Consider the following 16,595-nt stretch of genomic DNA (forward strand, 5'->3'; position numbering starts at 1 on the left):
GCTGTGTCAGTGTCTCCTTTCGGGGCTGGGGCTTACGGGAACGCAGCGGGGGGGCTCAGGACCGCCCCCCAACAGTGGCGACGAGCGAGTGCGGATGCCCGGGCCCGGCGGTGCAGGCTTCCGAATTTTTTTCTGCATACACGGAGCGCCTGGATGCTCCGTGTTACGCCGTGGCTGTGGCTCGTACATGCGGCCGACGGCCATTTTGTGTGACAGGCCGCGGATGTTCTCCGAGCTCTGGTTGAAAAGGGGAAGTGAATCCGGGCCTAATTTTTGGCAATTCTGCTTGCAGGCAGCTTGATCTGCACACCCATGTTTGGATTGTGGATTTTTATATAGTTTTGGAGTAACTACGTCGTGTGAAAGCCAGGAGAAGGGTTAATATGGCTGGACCTGCTTAGCCTACTCCATGCTTATGGCTTAATTTTTGGAACTACCAAGATATTGGTGGATGCCAGTGGATGGAGACTGCAATCTTCTTTATCCCTTTCATCATCAAGTCGCTGTGGCTTCTTCTTCGTCCTCTTCATCATCGGGGAAGGCTGGGATTGGGAGCAATTCACACCTGTATGCTGTGGTAGTGGTCTTGGGAGCTGGTGCCCGTCCCAGGTGTGTACTTGACATCGGATGTGACTGTTGAAGGCACTCATACTGTGGGTGGTGAAGCGTGGCTGAGTTGCGGCCCCCAGGGTAACTGGTGGGGGTGCCTGTGCGCTCAGACCTATGAGTGACTCTGGAGACTCGGATGACGGGGCAGGGGCTGCGCCAACTCCTCAACTGCTTGGGCAGCCTCCAGTGAGTCCAATGCAACAGCCGCCACCGGCTCCACAGTTGCCCCTGCCAGGACCTCCCGCAGTGCTGCCAGCTGCCCAACCTGGAATCCCCATCATGGCTCAGGCGAGAGCTCCTACGGCCCACGCTGCTCTGCAGCCCATTCCCGAGTTTGATGCATCAGGGCCACCGTCGAGCATGGGCCCCCGGTGGAGAAGGTGGGTGAGTCACCTGGACATGTATTTCAGAGCCTCTCAGGTGACGGATGATGACAGCAGAGTGGCCACCATGCTGTATTCCGCAGGACCTGTGGTCCAGGAGATATTTGAATCCCTCACACCTGCTAATGCCTCCTATGATGCGGCTAAGGCGGCGCTCCTTGCAGATTTCCTCCCCCTTGCTAATGTGGACTATGAGAGATTTGTCATGCTGTCGGCCAAACAGAAGGACGATGAGACACTGGACACCTTCTATGGCCGTTTGCGCCACCTCTCCCTTGGATGTGCATGGACGGACGCAGAAGACATGATGCGCACGATGCTTATCCAGGCATGCTCATCCGGCAAACTCAGAAGGCAGGTCCTCAGAGAGCCAGGCATCACTCTGCCCCGCATACTGGAGCTCGGCCGGTGCCATGAGGTGGCAGAGGCTCGGGCCAACAAGATGGAGGCAGGGTCCCGGTCAGTGCGATCGGAGGAGGTGTGTGCTGTGTGGCGAGGCGGCAGAGGCATGAGACGTCCTGGTGGAGGGCCCCGTGACAGGGCAGGCAGAGCCGCGGAGTCGTGCCAGAAGTGCGGATACGACCTCCCTCACCCGACAGAGTGTCCGGCGGTTGGAAAAACCTGTGGTAGATGTGGATTGGCCGACCACTTTTCGAGGGTATGCCGTGCAGCCCTGCCCGTGATGGTGCCGAGAGGCCAGCCAAGGACGTGGACTCCACGCCAGAACCCGCCGCCAAATGTGGTCCAGGTGGATCAGGGAGAGGTGGATCCCCAGGTGGAGGGTGCCGAGGAGGAGGACGAGGAGAACATCTTCTTCGTCTCGAGTGTGGAGGTTCTGAAAAGGAAGAGCCGGAGACAGCCCAGATGTGTGGTGGAGGTCAACCACTCCCCAGTCCCGGTGCTCGTGGATACGGGGGCCTCCGTGAATGTAATGGCCAGAGGACATTATGACAAGCTTGATCCCCTCCCGGGTCTGGACGCACCGAAAGCTCGCATCTTTGCGTTTGGAGGGCTGGAACCGATACCACTGGATGGTGCCTTTGTAGCCCGTGTGGAGCATGACATAAGGCTCGCTTCTATGTTACTCCAGTGAATGTCAACACCCCGCTTAGCTGTGCGGCCGCCGAGGCCCTGGGGATCATCAGCTTCGCCTATTCAGTATACTTGGAAGACATCAATGATCTCCTGGACAAGTACGCAGCACTCTTCAGTGGGGTCGGGAAGATGACCGGCGAACCGGTTAGGCTTCACATTGATGAGTCGGTCCAACCGATCGCCCTGAAACATCGCAGGGTACAGTTTCATCTGAGAGAGCAAGTGGACAAGGAGTTGGACAGTTTGGTAAACCTAGACATTATCGAAAAGGTGGAGGGCCCAACCCCCTGGGTGTCTCCGATCGTGGTGGCCAGAAAGCCGAAGCAGCCTGATTCGGTCCGCAACTGTGTCGACATGAGGCTCCCCAACAAGGCAATAAAGAGGGAGCGGCATCTCACCCCCACGATCGACGAAATAATTGCGGAAGTGCAGGGGGCGAAGTTCTTCTCGAAACTGGACCTCCGAGCTGGTTACCACCAGGTCGTTCTTCACCCGGAGTCCAGGTACATAACGACGTTTACCACCCACCGGGGGTTGTACCGGTACAAAAGGTTGAGTTTTGGAGTGTCATCTGCAGCGGAGGTGTTCCAGAATATCATCAGGGGCGCCCTGGCAGATCTCGAGGGCATCCTCAACCTCAGCGATGACATCCTGGTGTTTGCTAAAACGGAAGTTGCTCACATGAGGAGGCTGGGCAAGACACTGGAACGACTCCAATCTCTGGGCCTTACCCTACATAAGGAAAAATGCGAGTTCATGCGTACTTCCATCGAATTCTTCGGGTTCGTGTTTAAGGAAGGAGGGGTATCGCCTGATCCAAGAAAGGTCCAGGACATCAAGTCCGCACAGCCCCCAGAGTCAGTGTCAGATGTGAGGAGTTTTCTGGGGATGGTGACCTACTGTGGACGTTTCATCCAAAACCTCGCCTCCAGGTCGGAACCACTCCGGGCACTGACAAAGAAGGAGTCAGCGTGGCACTGGAGCCCACTTGAGCAGGCCGCTTTCGAGGACATTAAAGCAGCCCTCACAACGGAAGACACCATGGCGTTCTTCGACCCAGCCCTGGAGTCAGAGATCGTTGTTGACGCCAGTCCTTTTGGCCTGGGGGCTGTGCTGACTCAGGTGGACAGCAACGGAGGAGTTCGACCAGTGGCATGTGCCAGTAAAGCACTATCAGAGACTGAGCAGAAGTACTCCCAGATCGAGCGGGAGGCCCTGGTGGTGCTGTGGGGCTGCAGACATTTTCGACTCTATGTCCTGGGTCGTCCGGTGACGGTGGTAACCGATCACAAGCCGTTGCTCCCGATTCTGATGGGGTCTTCGTCAAAGCCGCCGGCAAGGATTGAGAGATGGATGCTTGCCTTCTTTGAATATTCTGTCACCCTGGTGTACCGGCCTGGGGCCAATAATGCGGCAGACTACCTGTCCCGCCACCCGGGGGTGCGCGGGGGAGAGGGGCACGATGCCTGTGAGGAGGAGGCTGATAGCCATGTGCAGATGGTGGTGGAGGCGGCCACACCAAACGCGATGCCGCTGGCGGAGCTGGAGGCCGCGGCGGCCCAGGATGAGTGCTTTCAAGTATTAAGGCACTCGATGCAACACGGCTCCTGGAAGTCCGTCCTTGAGGCGGTGGCAGGGCGGACACATGAGGCCAAACGTAATGCCGACCGACTATGATTTCAAATGGAGAGAGATGTGTAAAATAGGGGCCACTTTGAAAATTATTTCCAGGGCCTCTTTTGGTTTCCAGTCCATCCCTGCACCCCTGCACACACCACAAGCTTGTACAACAGGAAACTCTTCAATAGCTGCGTGACCAATGGCTCACAGCCGGAACTGAGAACGCAGGCTCCCCAGAAAGCCCAGATTGACGCCAACTGAGCCCTAAGAGAGGATACCGCCAGACTCATGTCCCAGCCATGGTGCAGGAACTGCAAAACCATTGGCAAAGAGCAGTCCACTGCCCGTACAGACTTCCTTGCGCACCACCCTGCAAAGTTCCTCCAAAGCGCATTGTAGACCTTTTTTACTTTACTTTACTTAATGTGTAAATGCGCATCCATAAACCCTTAGGCGTGAGGGCGCAGACAAGACAAACAAAATAGAAAGACAAGTAGGTGCTAGGCTAATCAGGGAAACAGTATCATAGCTGAACGAGCAGAAGAAGGCCTATTTACTGAAACAAGAAGGTCTTGAGCTCTCTCTTAAACAGAGGCAAAGATGAGTGACCTCTCAGTGCTGGGGGAATGGAATTCCATATGAGGGGGCAGCACTAAAAAGGCTCCTAACTGGACCTTCTTAGTTTTGCATTTCTGTAGGAAGAGGTAGTTTTGATTAGTAGTTCTCAGATTTCTATGGTTAGGTTTGTCCCTAATGTGATCTTGAAGGTAGGATGGCATAGTCCCCCCCGTCTGCACCTAAATGTGATTACCAATAGCCTAAAGGTGATTCAGACTTCAACTGGGAGCCAATGTAAGGAACGCCTGGCCTCAGTAACGTCGGCGCGATAAGCCAGCCCTGTTACAACTCTGACACGCCATTCTGAGCCACTTGCAACCTATTAATAGTAGCTTTATCGACACCTGCCAGGAGGCTACAGCAGTAGTCGGTCTTGGCTCCTATTGTAGCACACGCAATGGCTTCCGCATTAGCTTGTGAGATGTATGGCCCAAGGTGAGCTAGGAGTTTAATGAAAACCTTCATAGTTTAAGGCTGCCTGGAATTCTCTATCACCATTGCCAACTGCGGAGTCGAGTCCTGTCTTTGCAATTTATGCCTTTCAACTTCCAAATCCCCCAACCTGGAATACGAAAGGCCCAACCTGAAAGGGCACGGAGATGAGGGCAGGAAATATCCCAGAGTAGCTGCCAGTTCAAGCAGAAGAGGATACCAGGAGCACCTTGGCCACACCAGCGCCACCAGAACCACCACTGACAGTGAGTTCATAATCTTCAGCAGTGCCTTGGGAAGCAGAGGTATCGAAGGAACTGCATAAGGAAGCCCCTTCAGCCAGTCCAATGTCAATGAATCCACTCCCCAAACCCCCGGAGACTGGAACCTGGAGCAAAATGGAGGCAGTTTTGCATCCATAGGTGAGTCAAACAGGTCCAGGACTGACATCCCGAACCTCTGTTAGAGGAGGCAAAACACAGACCTGTGCAAAATCCAACAGGATGAAGGGAAAACTTGGCTGAAGCTGTCAGCTTGCACACCCTCCTGACACGAATTGCCGGCTGTCAGACAATGATTCTAGGGTATAACTCTCCATAGCAGACATAGTTAGAAAATCAGCTTTTTAGTGCTAAACTCTGTGGTTAGTTGTCCTAAAGTGTTCAACAAGCACTCTAAAGTGTATACTCAATACAAATCCCACCGCTGCCACCAGTGTTAGGCAGAAACCTGTGCAGTTCCCTCTGGGACCACTGCAAAAGATTTAAGACTACAGGTGTTTGGCAGTAAACCCACTTGGTAGCAGTCTGTACCACACAGATTCACTTGGTAGATGTGGCTGAGCAGTCAGACTTCCCTCAAGAAGAGTTAGGCAGTATACAGAGTATTCACAATAGGTCAAGAGACCACAATAGAACAAGTAAACACTGACCAGGGCTTGGTGTAAAAGAGATATAATTATTTATTTAAAGCCACATCTAGAAAAACACACAGGCACTAATAGTAAGCAATTCAAAACACGGTACCTAAAAGATATACACTCCCTTAAAAGAATATTAGACAAGTCTTAAGTAAAGCCCCACTTATTTTCAGGCAGCGGTGAGCGCTTAACGTAGATGGCACTCTAATAGTTCGTTTTAAAAAAAGGGAGAGAAAAGCAGAGAACAAGTTGAAACAGATCCCAACACTTTTACAAAAACATAACAAGAGAGGAAGGCAAAGTAAAACCGTGAATTCAGAGTCAGTAGGCCGGATCCGCTTTAAGAGGATCGAAACAAAATGTGTCCAAGGTCACACGGTTGCAGTGCACAAAAGTCTTGTAATGGTTCAAAAAGGAGTTGGACCAAAGAAAGGGACCAGTTAGAGGGTCAAGGCGGCCAGCCCAGTCCAGAAGGTTAAGGAGTTATTATTACCTTGTAGCAATCTTTAGAAAGGGAGGCCTGGCGGACACGGTACCTTAAAGTGGTGAGAACACTCCAGCGGGGGCAGTTGTTCCTGGCAGTGGATGCAAGTCGGTGCTTCGTCCGGGGGAAGAGAGGATCTCGTCGTGTAGGAAGACAGGAGTCCGTTGCACTGCCAGGGAAGAAACCAGCTGCGGAGTTTCTCAGGTACAAGGAGCGGTCCGTTGATTCGCGGTTCGTGAGTGGCTATCCGGCCGCCGGGGTGCTTGGCACGGGCAGTTCGACCACACACCACTCTGGGGTGCGAAGAAAGAAGGTAAACTGGTTGTGCCCACCAGTCAGGGGAAGAAGCCTCTCCAGCCGGGAGATCTTCTCTGTCGTCGGGAAGAGGTGAGTCGGTTCTGCAGGGCTCCACCGGTGGTGTCATTGTGGTAGGTCGGCTCAGCTTCTCCCTCGTCGGATTCCCAGGTCCTCTGGCGACTTCTGAAGTTCCAGTCCCCAAAGCTCTGCTTTTATGCAGCATATCCCCATTCACTCAGCCTAGCTGTCAATCAAACATGCTAAGTGGTGAGCCGGCTGGCTCACCACTTGGGCCAATCACACAAGAGTGCGACTTGAGTTACCAAGGTAACTCAGTCCAGGGTGCCTAAACCCCCTCCCACGCCCCCTGTGGTACCCAGACAGAGTGGCACCACTTTTGGAGGCTTCTGTGGAGAAGCCCGCCAAAAAGTGGAACCAAGGGATCGACTTGGGTTGGAGTCACAGAAGAGAACAGAAACGCCATTTTAGAATCGAGTCTTGGCAAAAAATACCAACCGGCGAATTAATATTAATTAAATAAACCGGCGGTATGTTCCAGGCTATGAGAATTAAATAATTAAATTTGGTAGCCTCGAACAATGGGAAAATCCCACAGGGAAATATTTGCGGTCGAATATAAAAAGTAGTTTCCACTGCCACCAGCCAAAATTCGATCAGAGGGGACGGAGACGTGCCCCCTCGACTAACAGACCCCGGGGCAATCGAATTGCCCCAACCAGTACGTCCACAATATGATGGTTGTACTGGTTTCTGTTAATAATTTGGGACTAGTAAAGCCAATGGTGACTTTACATGCCCTGGGAGACAGTAGTCAGTCCCAGGGTATGGAGTCTATGGTGGGGTGTCACTATGACACCCCTGTGTTACTGCACGGAGGGTGCTGTGTAACACACATAGTAAAAACACACAAGACCCTATGGAGTAAAGGACCCCATAGCCCAAAAAACACATTACCAGTCAAAGGGATACCATGAATCATGTCCAAGAGTGGGAGAAAAAGAGTCTCACTCTTGGCAGGAGGAAAAAAACAAACTCCAGAAATCCAGCAAAGCGGCTGGGGGACTCACTAGGTTAGGAAATTCAGCCTAAAGAGAGAATTCTCCCTAACACCGGCAAGGACAGCAGTTTGCTCTCTGCCCCTCATCCCACCTGGAGCGCTAGAGACATTCATGTGGGAGGCTCGCATTCGACCACGGACGTCCCTATAGCGTTGCCACAACCAACATAGCGGCCGCTCCCAGAGGCCTTTCCCATTCCAAGATGGTGCCTGTTGCTTGCTCACCAGGTTTCTGCTTTCAGTGGCCGTGGCATGCTACTGACTACATAGTGTGAGAAACCTGAGGGTATCCACACACCTAGTCCACTTGGATCCTCCTCTCAGGTGGCCAAGAAAAGGCCATTGCTTTTGGATCCTGACCATGGGGGGGTGGAGAAGCGAGCGAGGACCAATTAGTTGGAGGGTCTTTGGGAATTGGGAGCGGGGTGCCCACAAGCCAGACATGGTATCCCCCTTTTCCTACTAAAGATCTCCTTCCCCAGCCTTTATGGGCTATTGTCAAGCAGTTCACCTCGTTTCCCCACACTATTTCTATGATGGCTTTGGGACAAGGAAGAAGCGACTAAGAAGGATGAACACTAGTGGGTTATTTCACCACTCTGGCACTGAGACGAGGAAGAGGCATGTAAAGTATTGTAGAGATCAGGCATGTCTCCTTAATTATGGTCTAGCACTTGGACTAAATGACCCACATCTGGGGTAATTTAGCAATTGTCATGAGTAAAAGAAGGCAAGCAGTTCAGAGAGGATAGAGACCGGAGAAGCCTGCTGGCGAGAAGCAGGAGATGTGGCACGCTGCAGAAAGGAGATCGGCCTGCAACCTGGAGGCTGGAGTGCATGGCGAGGCAAAGCGTAGAAAGAGAGCAGGCGGCAAGATGGCAGGCAAGAGCAGATGGGCCACAAGAGGACCAAAAGTGAAGCAACATCTTTGGAGGGTCGGGCCGCTCACCAGCTCAGAGATCGCTGCTCCGCCCACAGAGAGGAGGCCGACATGTGCACACAAAGCCGTGTAATAGACAGCCAAAGCCGCATTAAGCGGAGGTCATGGAGCATTGCAAAGACCGGTGAACCTGCCAGACACCAGTGGGAAAAGGGTGGTCTAGAAGGGGTAGAGCACATTCGTAAGTGTCCGATATATGCAACCTGGTAATACTGAATGAATGGAAAATACTCTTAAATACTGTGAGAAACCTGAGGTATTCTCACTCCTAGACCCCTGGAATCCTCTGCGCATGTGGCCAGAGAAAGGCCATCGCTCTTGGACCCTGACCCTGGGGGTGGAGAAGTGAGGGAGGTTCAACTGGGTGGAGGGTCCTTGGGTACTGGAAGTGGGGTGCCCTCGGGCAAGACATGGTATCCCTCTTTTCCTATTAGTGACCAACCCAACCATTCCCCCATCTGCATGGGCTGTTACAAGCCAATGCCTCTCATTTCTCCCCATTTGACACTTGACAGTGTTGGGACGAAGAAGAGGCAACTAAGAACCATTAGGACCACACTCTTTCACCACTCTGGTACCTGGATGAGGAAGAAGCCTGCTCAGAGCTGTAAAGGTCAGGCTTGTCCCTTTGATTGTGATCAGGCAGGGCTGATTAGATATCCACACCTGCAGCCTGTCAAGTGGCTGCAGGTGTATAAAAGTAGACCAGCCCAGCAACAGAAGAGTGTGTGTGTGTGTGGAAGAACGACAGGATCAGCAGCAGGAATGCTGATGCAAGCAGCAGAGGACCATACTTGAGAGATATGCTGAAACGCTGAGGTATATAGAGAGAGGCAGGCTTTGGAAGACTGGCATGTGAGCTGTGGCTCCGTGGAGCAGACCGAACATTACTTTGGGGATCTATATCGAACTGTTGCTGCGGCTGACGGTGGTGTGCGCGCGTATGCTTGAGCGCTTGATCACATCATCGCTCCGGCGTGCCTCGTCGGCCTACAGGCTGCTGGTGTGTAGCGACCTGGGCTTTCCTGTTAGTGGGGCTGAAGGCCAAGGGCTGAAGCGGGCTGAGTTTTTACTGTGCCCCCTGTGCATCTGGTCACTTTGTTTGGCAAGGTGCGGACTGCCTCGTTGAGCACCTCCTGCTTTTCTCTGACTGTCCGTGTGCTGCAGCTTGCCTTGCTGGGCTGGATTACAGTGGCCTTTTCCCTGCCAGTGCTTTTCTGGACTGAATTGGTGCTCTGGTGGCTCAGCTGACCTGGCTTTGCTTTCCTTATGCTGCTACTCCCTGGGTGAGTTTGGGAGGATTCCTTTACACTAAGGAGTACACCTGGAATGGGTTGGAGGGTTGTTTATGCTTTTATATTTCAGTAATCTTTAATTTCTGCTCTTTACTTTCAGCACCTCTAAATCGGCCTACTACAAGAGCCAACGCTAGTAAAGCAGGTAAAGCCCCCACCCCACCAGTATCCATATGTATGGATCCTTCACCTATAAGAGCGAATGTTAGTAAAGCATGTAAAGCCCCTATCCCACCAGTGTCTATATGCATGACCACTTTGCCCAAGAATAGCCGTTTAGCAAAAGTTATGGCACTGAGTGCCCGAAGGAAACAAATATTGCAGTGTCTGAGCCCATGTTTATCTTCAGTTGTGGATGACACTGGTTGCATCTAGGCCCCCTGACCAGGTACTGGAAACCCCTTTATTGAGGTGACTACTGATAATGAACAGAGGGCGTGCTCCCTTAAGAAGGACTTTATTGAAGGCTGCGTTCAAGGGTTTGATACTATTAGGCCATCTTTAATTTCTACTGAGGAACCACAAAATAACCCACTTATATTAGGAGAAATTGAGAAAGCGGGTATGTAACCTCCTGTGCAATCCTCTTCAGAATTGTCTGAGGGAAGAGACAAATATACCTGTCAATTCGATCCTAGCAGTCTTACAAAATGGCTGCCGATGAAGGACAGGCTAATCAGAGAGCTTAATCTATGCAAAAATGTTACAGACTTCTGCTACTGGATAGATGTTATGGATAAGCTGGCAGTGTAATTCCAGCAAGTGAAAGTGGACAAATCCTGAAAACAGAATCAGGCAATAGATAACAAAGATCAGATATCTCAAACTGTTATAGATCAGAACTTTCAAATATCCCAATGCAACCTCAGTTGCGTGGCCCTTAGGGGAAAAATCAACTTTCAGCCGGTGGGAAGAGTATAATTACTAGGGACAATTCTTATCTGACAATTTTAGAGCTGGAGGATACAAAACAGCCATAGGAAAAACACCTGCGAAACAGAGAAAATGATTATCTAATCCGCAGGCTTGGGTTGATATGATTGTCGCTGCCAGAAAGCAAGCCGGACCACTCTCGTTAACGTTGCGGAATGAAGGAGAGGTTGCCCAAGTCTCTTTACCACAACCCAACATAACATTAACTCAAAATATTATCTTCCTAGAAATCTACGCATTGGTAAAACTGTTATGCTTCCAATGGTTGATGACCTCCTGAAGAAGACCATTATGGATTACAGAAATGTTATCATTACAAATGCGGAGCCTTCTGTGGGATATGAACCTAGGGATGCCCTTTAGAATAAAGTATTAGCATGGCTACGTCAAAAGACTGGGCCAGGTGTCATAAGAACTTCAGACCTCAAAATTATTCAAAGGATTAAGATTGACCAGTGGTGAACCCAGAATGGCAGGCACTGTATACTGGGGAGTTGTGGTACAAGTAACCTGCCATCCTACTTGTGTACATGTAATGACTTGTTGAGAGTCTTATCGGACTTGAAGCTAGTTACTGACTTTTCTGCCTTATATCAACCAGCTCAAGTTCTGTATTGGTTGTTGCTGTTTGTTTGTTTGTCTGTCTGTTGTGCGCCTGTATGCCTCCAGGCTAATTGGTGCAGTTTATAAATATATACATTAATACGAAGGGAGCAGTGTGAAGAGGCTATCCCTTTTTTATATGTTCAAGATACTGGTTCCCCTGTTTTGGGTTGTTGACAGAGGAGTGCCTGAGGGGCAGGAGTGAGACCCGGACATGAAGAGCAGAAGGCTGTATGCTCCAGACTGATGGGAAGCCCCTGAATGCGAACAGTGAGTTTCTTGAAATTGAGAAACCCAGTGTTCGAGCATTTAAACTTTGCTGTTTGAGGGTTGCGTGATTGAGGAAACACGTTTTCGAAGGTCTCTGATTCAATACATTGTTCAACATTAAAATACTACGAATACTTTGTATCAGAGTGGTCGTGTGTTACTTTGTTCAACATTAAAATATTAGGAATACTTTGTATCAGAGTGGTCGTGTGTTGGAGGAAACATGTTTTCGAAAGTCTCTGCGTAATAGACATTTAGTTTGTTGTGAATTAAAGAAACATTACACAGCGGGTTGAATGACAATTTTAGAAAGTGCAACACGTGCCTATTTGAATCCCAAATTGAGTACTATCCATGTATCTTGAATACCGAACTGAGTGAAAGCCTTACAAGAGAGCAAAACTATTTCACATTGAGTTCAGAAGTAAAACCATTAGATGCTGCATGCTAATAAGGATGAAAGATTAAATCCAAGTGAGACCAGTTTGTGCTGTAATCTAAAGTAGGTGGAACTTTAACATTATGACAAAGTAAGGCATATTGGATACCAAATTATGTGAGAGCTGCATATAGGAGAAAATTACATTGAAAGCTGAATTAACTAAATCTTTGAAGGTTCTTCCAACACAGTCACAATTTGCGCATGGAAACCCCACCATATGAAGAAGGCACATAATTGGCAAATAACTTTGAAAAGACAAAGGATATGTTGTGCTGCTAAAATTAAGTCTTGGGGAAAGAACCCTGAGACGTGAGAACTTTATTGACTTGAGACCGGAGTCTCAAGGTTCTTTGGTGCTTGAAATTGTGTTTCTTGGAACTTGGGGAATGGACCCCTGAGTATTGATTAAAACTGTATCATCCTGAACTCAAGGGAAGGTACATTTGAGACTCTTTTTGCTGGAGATGTTTTATACTTGGGGAAGGGAGCTGAAAGGAAGCTGTGTGCTGGAAGAGGCTCAGAACATTATGTTGGACACTGTTTCTTTTGGTTGCTTACATCCCAACACATTGTATAGATTACTTGTGAGGGCAGGTATAGGTTTTGGACACAGAAGACAGGTGAACCCTTTGAATCAGACTTTCCTTAGTTTTATTTAGGTAGGGAAATCCCACCATAGCATAGGGCAAGTTAGGCATTCAACGATCCTGACATTTAAGTTAATAAAAGTGTTTGTTTTGAATTGAGAATCTGTTGTCTGTGTATTGCTTCATGATGCCTTCACAACCAGAACTGAATGAAAATGTGAAACTAAGCTAAAAGAATGCTTATTGAATACCAAACTGAATGAAAACGTGAAACCAAGTGAAGTTAAGCATGTTGAACTCTGAACTGAATACAACTTTATGGGAAAAGCTATTAGCTGATGAAAGCCAGAAGGGAAAGCACCCATTTGAAAGTAGCCTATGGAAAGAGAGCACAAGTGCAAAGAAGTGCAATAGAAAGGTGGGCGGGAACAAGATCACCACAAACTGAATCTTATGAATGGATGCAGTGCAGCAAGGCCAAAGACTGGCAAGAGGTCTCTGACACGTTATGGAAAAAACCAAGAGGCTGACAAGGAGAAACTAAGTGAATGTGAATCTATACACAGGGACAAGCATAGAAGAGCTGGTGGGCTGAAGAGCCTAGGGTTCCTGGTCGTGTGGCCTGTGGATCATGTTGTCTGACACAAAGTGAGCCCTGAATGGTGAAAGTCAAAGACATTGTGAAATAAACCCAAGAAAGAGCACTGTGAGTGACCTGGTGTGGCGAACCAGAAGGAGGGTCAAGTGGACCTAGATTTAAGAGGAACTTTGAAAGGTTGAAACCAGTACAAGTTGCTACATTGAGGTTTTGGGGAAGGGAACCCTGAGACTTGATGAACTGCAAATATTGTCTTGAGGATGGAGCCTCAAGACTCTTTTCTTTTGAACTGTGTTACCTTGACCTTGGGGAAGGGAACCCTGAGGATTGTGTGAACTGTGTTACCTTGAACTTGGGGAAGGGAACCACCCCAAGGATTGTGTGCAACTATATTGCCTTGAAGTTGTCAAAGGTAATCTTGAGACTTTTGTGGAACTTTCTTGAACTTGAGGAAGGGCAGCTGAAACGGAAGCTAAGAACTGGAAGAAGTTCGGAACTTTACGTTGATCACCATTTCTTTTTGTTATTGACATCCCTACACATTGTTTATCTTTATTAGTGAGGGAGAGGATAGGTTTTGGACACAGACAGACTTTTAAGTTGAACTTTCTGACTCAGACTTTCCTTAGTTTCGTTCAGGTTGGGAAATCCCACCTTAGCATAGGGCAAGTTAGGCCTTCAACCATCGCGACATTTGATTTAATAAACCATTTGATTTTGAACTTTGAATATGTTGTCTGTGTCTTGCTTCATGATGCCTTCACAAGAGAGACGGAGAACCCGACGTTCAGGTATTCCTCCTGTTTTTCCTGAGGCTTCTTTGTGATCCTTGTCAAGTATCGACTATGCAAACAGCCTCTACCTCGGTATACCGGAATACCTACTGAAGAAGCTACAACGGATCCAAAAAACTGCAGCCAGACTACTCCTCAAACTATCCAGAAGAGACCACATCACCCCGGCCCTAAAAACACTACACTGGCTCCCAGCAAAACAGTGCATCATCTTCAAAACAATGTGCATAACGCACAGGGCAATCAGTGGACAAGGAGCAGAATTCCTACAAAAAAAAATAACAATCTACAAGCCAACAAGACCGCTCAGGTCAACCAACGAAAACCGACTGGAACAAAAACCTTACACCAAGAAGAAACTCTGAGGCACCGCTTTCTACCACTTAGCCGCGAAAACCTGGAACAACATCCCAGAAGTAATAAGGACCACCAAAGATCACCTTAAATTCAGAAAATTACTAAAAACCTGCCTCTTCAACACCAGAGACTAAAACCGAAACAACAATAAGACAAACGACTCATCAAAAAAGGACATTGACAAACCCCTACAATCCGACAGAAGTACCCTGAGCACCAGTAGGGCTGACGCTGGACACAGAGGTCCACCCGCGAGACCCAGAGAAACGGAGGCAACTACTCCAGCCAACCCTTACCATCCCCCACCGCCAGTACAGCCACAACTAGGTACCACGGGGCTGTGGAACGGACAAGATACCACCAATCACCACACAATCGGAAGTATGGACACTAGCAGCTGCGCTAGTCATGTGGAGGGGGTGAGGAGCATGCAAGGTTATTAAGGGAGCGGGGGCGGAGGGGACAGCTAAATCCTCAAACGGCCTTGAATGCAAAAACGGGCACGTACCTCCTGAGGCTCATGGTGTACAAGCATCCCGTCGGGTAAGATTACACAAGCCCAACCGGTTCAGTCCAGGATAGAGATACAAACTAACCAATACCACTAACAATTTCCTTCTCTGCATACACCTCTCAAACTCCAAACCAAACACAACCACAAACCTCTAGCGCAGCAAACCGCACGAACTTCACTACACTGCAACAACAAAACAAAAACACACATAGACTCGCACATCAGCACACGACGACTACCGGCCGCATAGACCCCAGGCCCAGCCGACGGAACCACCGGGCTGAGGCTGCCAACAGCACATCACTGCAATCTTGCACTTTTCCAGCCTCCACCCACTAACCCACCCTCCTTCCCTCTTTCAGAGCCTCCAGAGCGCCAAGGGACCACTCCGGTGGTGATAGTGCGCGGTACAAATGACTTTTAACATTAACATTAACATTAACATCCTTCTCCCTGGCGCTCCCCATTCGTCTTCTCCCGCTGCTGTCCCTTTCTTCTTGTCCATACTCTCCTAGTCCCTATGTCCTGTTAACCATGCTCTCCTGGGTTCTGTGGTCTGCTTATCCTTCCTTTCTGTTCCCTGAGTAGATACTCACCTCTTGTACCTGGTCCTTCCTGTCCTCCTGATTCCACAATGCTCCTGCTTACATCTCCCCAACCATTATCTCTGGTCTCCAGGCACCTACATTCTGTCTCGACATCTCAGGCATTGTGGAGAAGAGTGTTATTCTTCCAGAGCATATCCCTTCAGGAGGCTTCCCTGGAGGGCACTCCCCTACCATTTCAGATCGGACAGGTGGTGGAGTGGCCTTCAGTGGAGACCAGCCAGTATTCAGCAAATCCAGGAGTTTGAAAAACCCCCAGGTACGTCCAATTTGTGACAGATTCAGACACCAAAATGGACCAAAAGCAGCAGTTGGCCACGGTTCATAGTGACATTTTCGAACGTCATATTTTCAAAATGCCATTTTTTCGACACCAAAAGGCCAGAAAAAATTTTTTTCAAATGTTTTTTTTATTTATTTTTTTAATAAACCCCCTGTTTTTTTATAGACACTTTTGTTTTTACATACAAAAAAAAACATAAAATAAAATAAAAAACATTCAGAATTTTTTTTCTGACTTTTTTTTCCGACAAAATGGCATTTCGAAAATATTTTTTTCCACAATTTACCTGGATACCGTTGGCCACTACTGTCCAAGCCCTCACAACAGAGATGCAAGCCTTAAAAATTGAAAATGTTACCCTAAGGCAAATGGCTGCCGTAAGAGACGCCCAGCCCATGCAGCTGCCACTTCCTGCTTTGTCGACTGGAAAGTTCTACAAATCGTCATTACATCTTCAGGAATTTCTTTTATTCCAGTACACATTCACGCCACATTATATTCCTACTGATTCTGCCAAGATAGGTTACAGGATGCAAAACCTGGCTGGCAAAGCCCTCTCCTAGGCCACTCCTTTGGTCACATCCAAAGCCCATCTATTGGCTAGCTTTCAGGGATTTGTGGCAAGACTAAGGGCTGTGTTTGGCTGTCCAGAGCTTGCTTACACATCGCAGTAAGCACTGTTGGACTTTCATCAAGGTTCTACTGGCATATTGGCCTGCTTGACCCGCTTTAACCAACTAGCCAATGAGATTGCCTGGCCTGAAGCTGCCCTGATCACACTATTTCGCATGATTGGGGGAACAATTTAAGGTTAAACTAGCCAGGGTTCCACAACAAAA

Source organism: Ambystoma mexicanum, chromosome 1q, assembly GCF_040938575.1.
Source record: "Ambystoma mexicanum isolate Mex_15411 chromosome 1q, UKY_AmexF1_1, whole genome shotgun sequence".
Lineage (NCBI taxonomy): Eukaryota > Metazoa > Chordata > Amphibia > Caudata > Ambystomatidae > Ambystoma > Ambystoma mexicanum.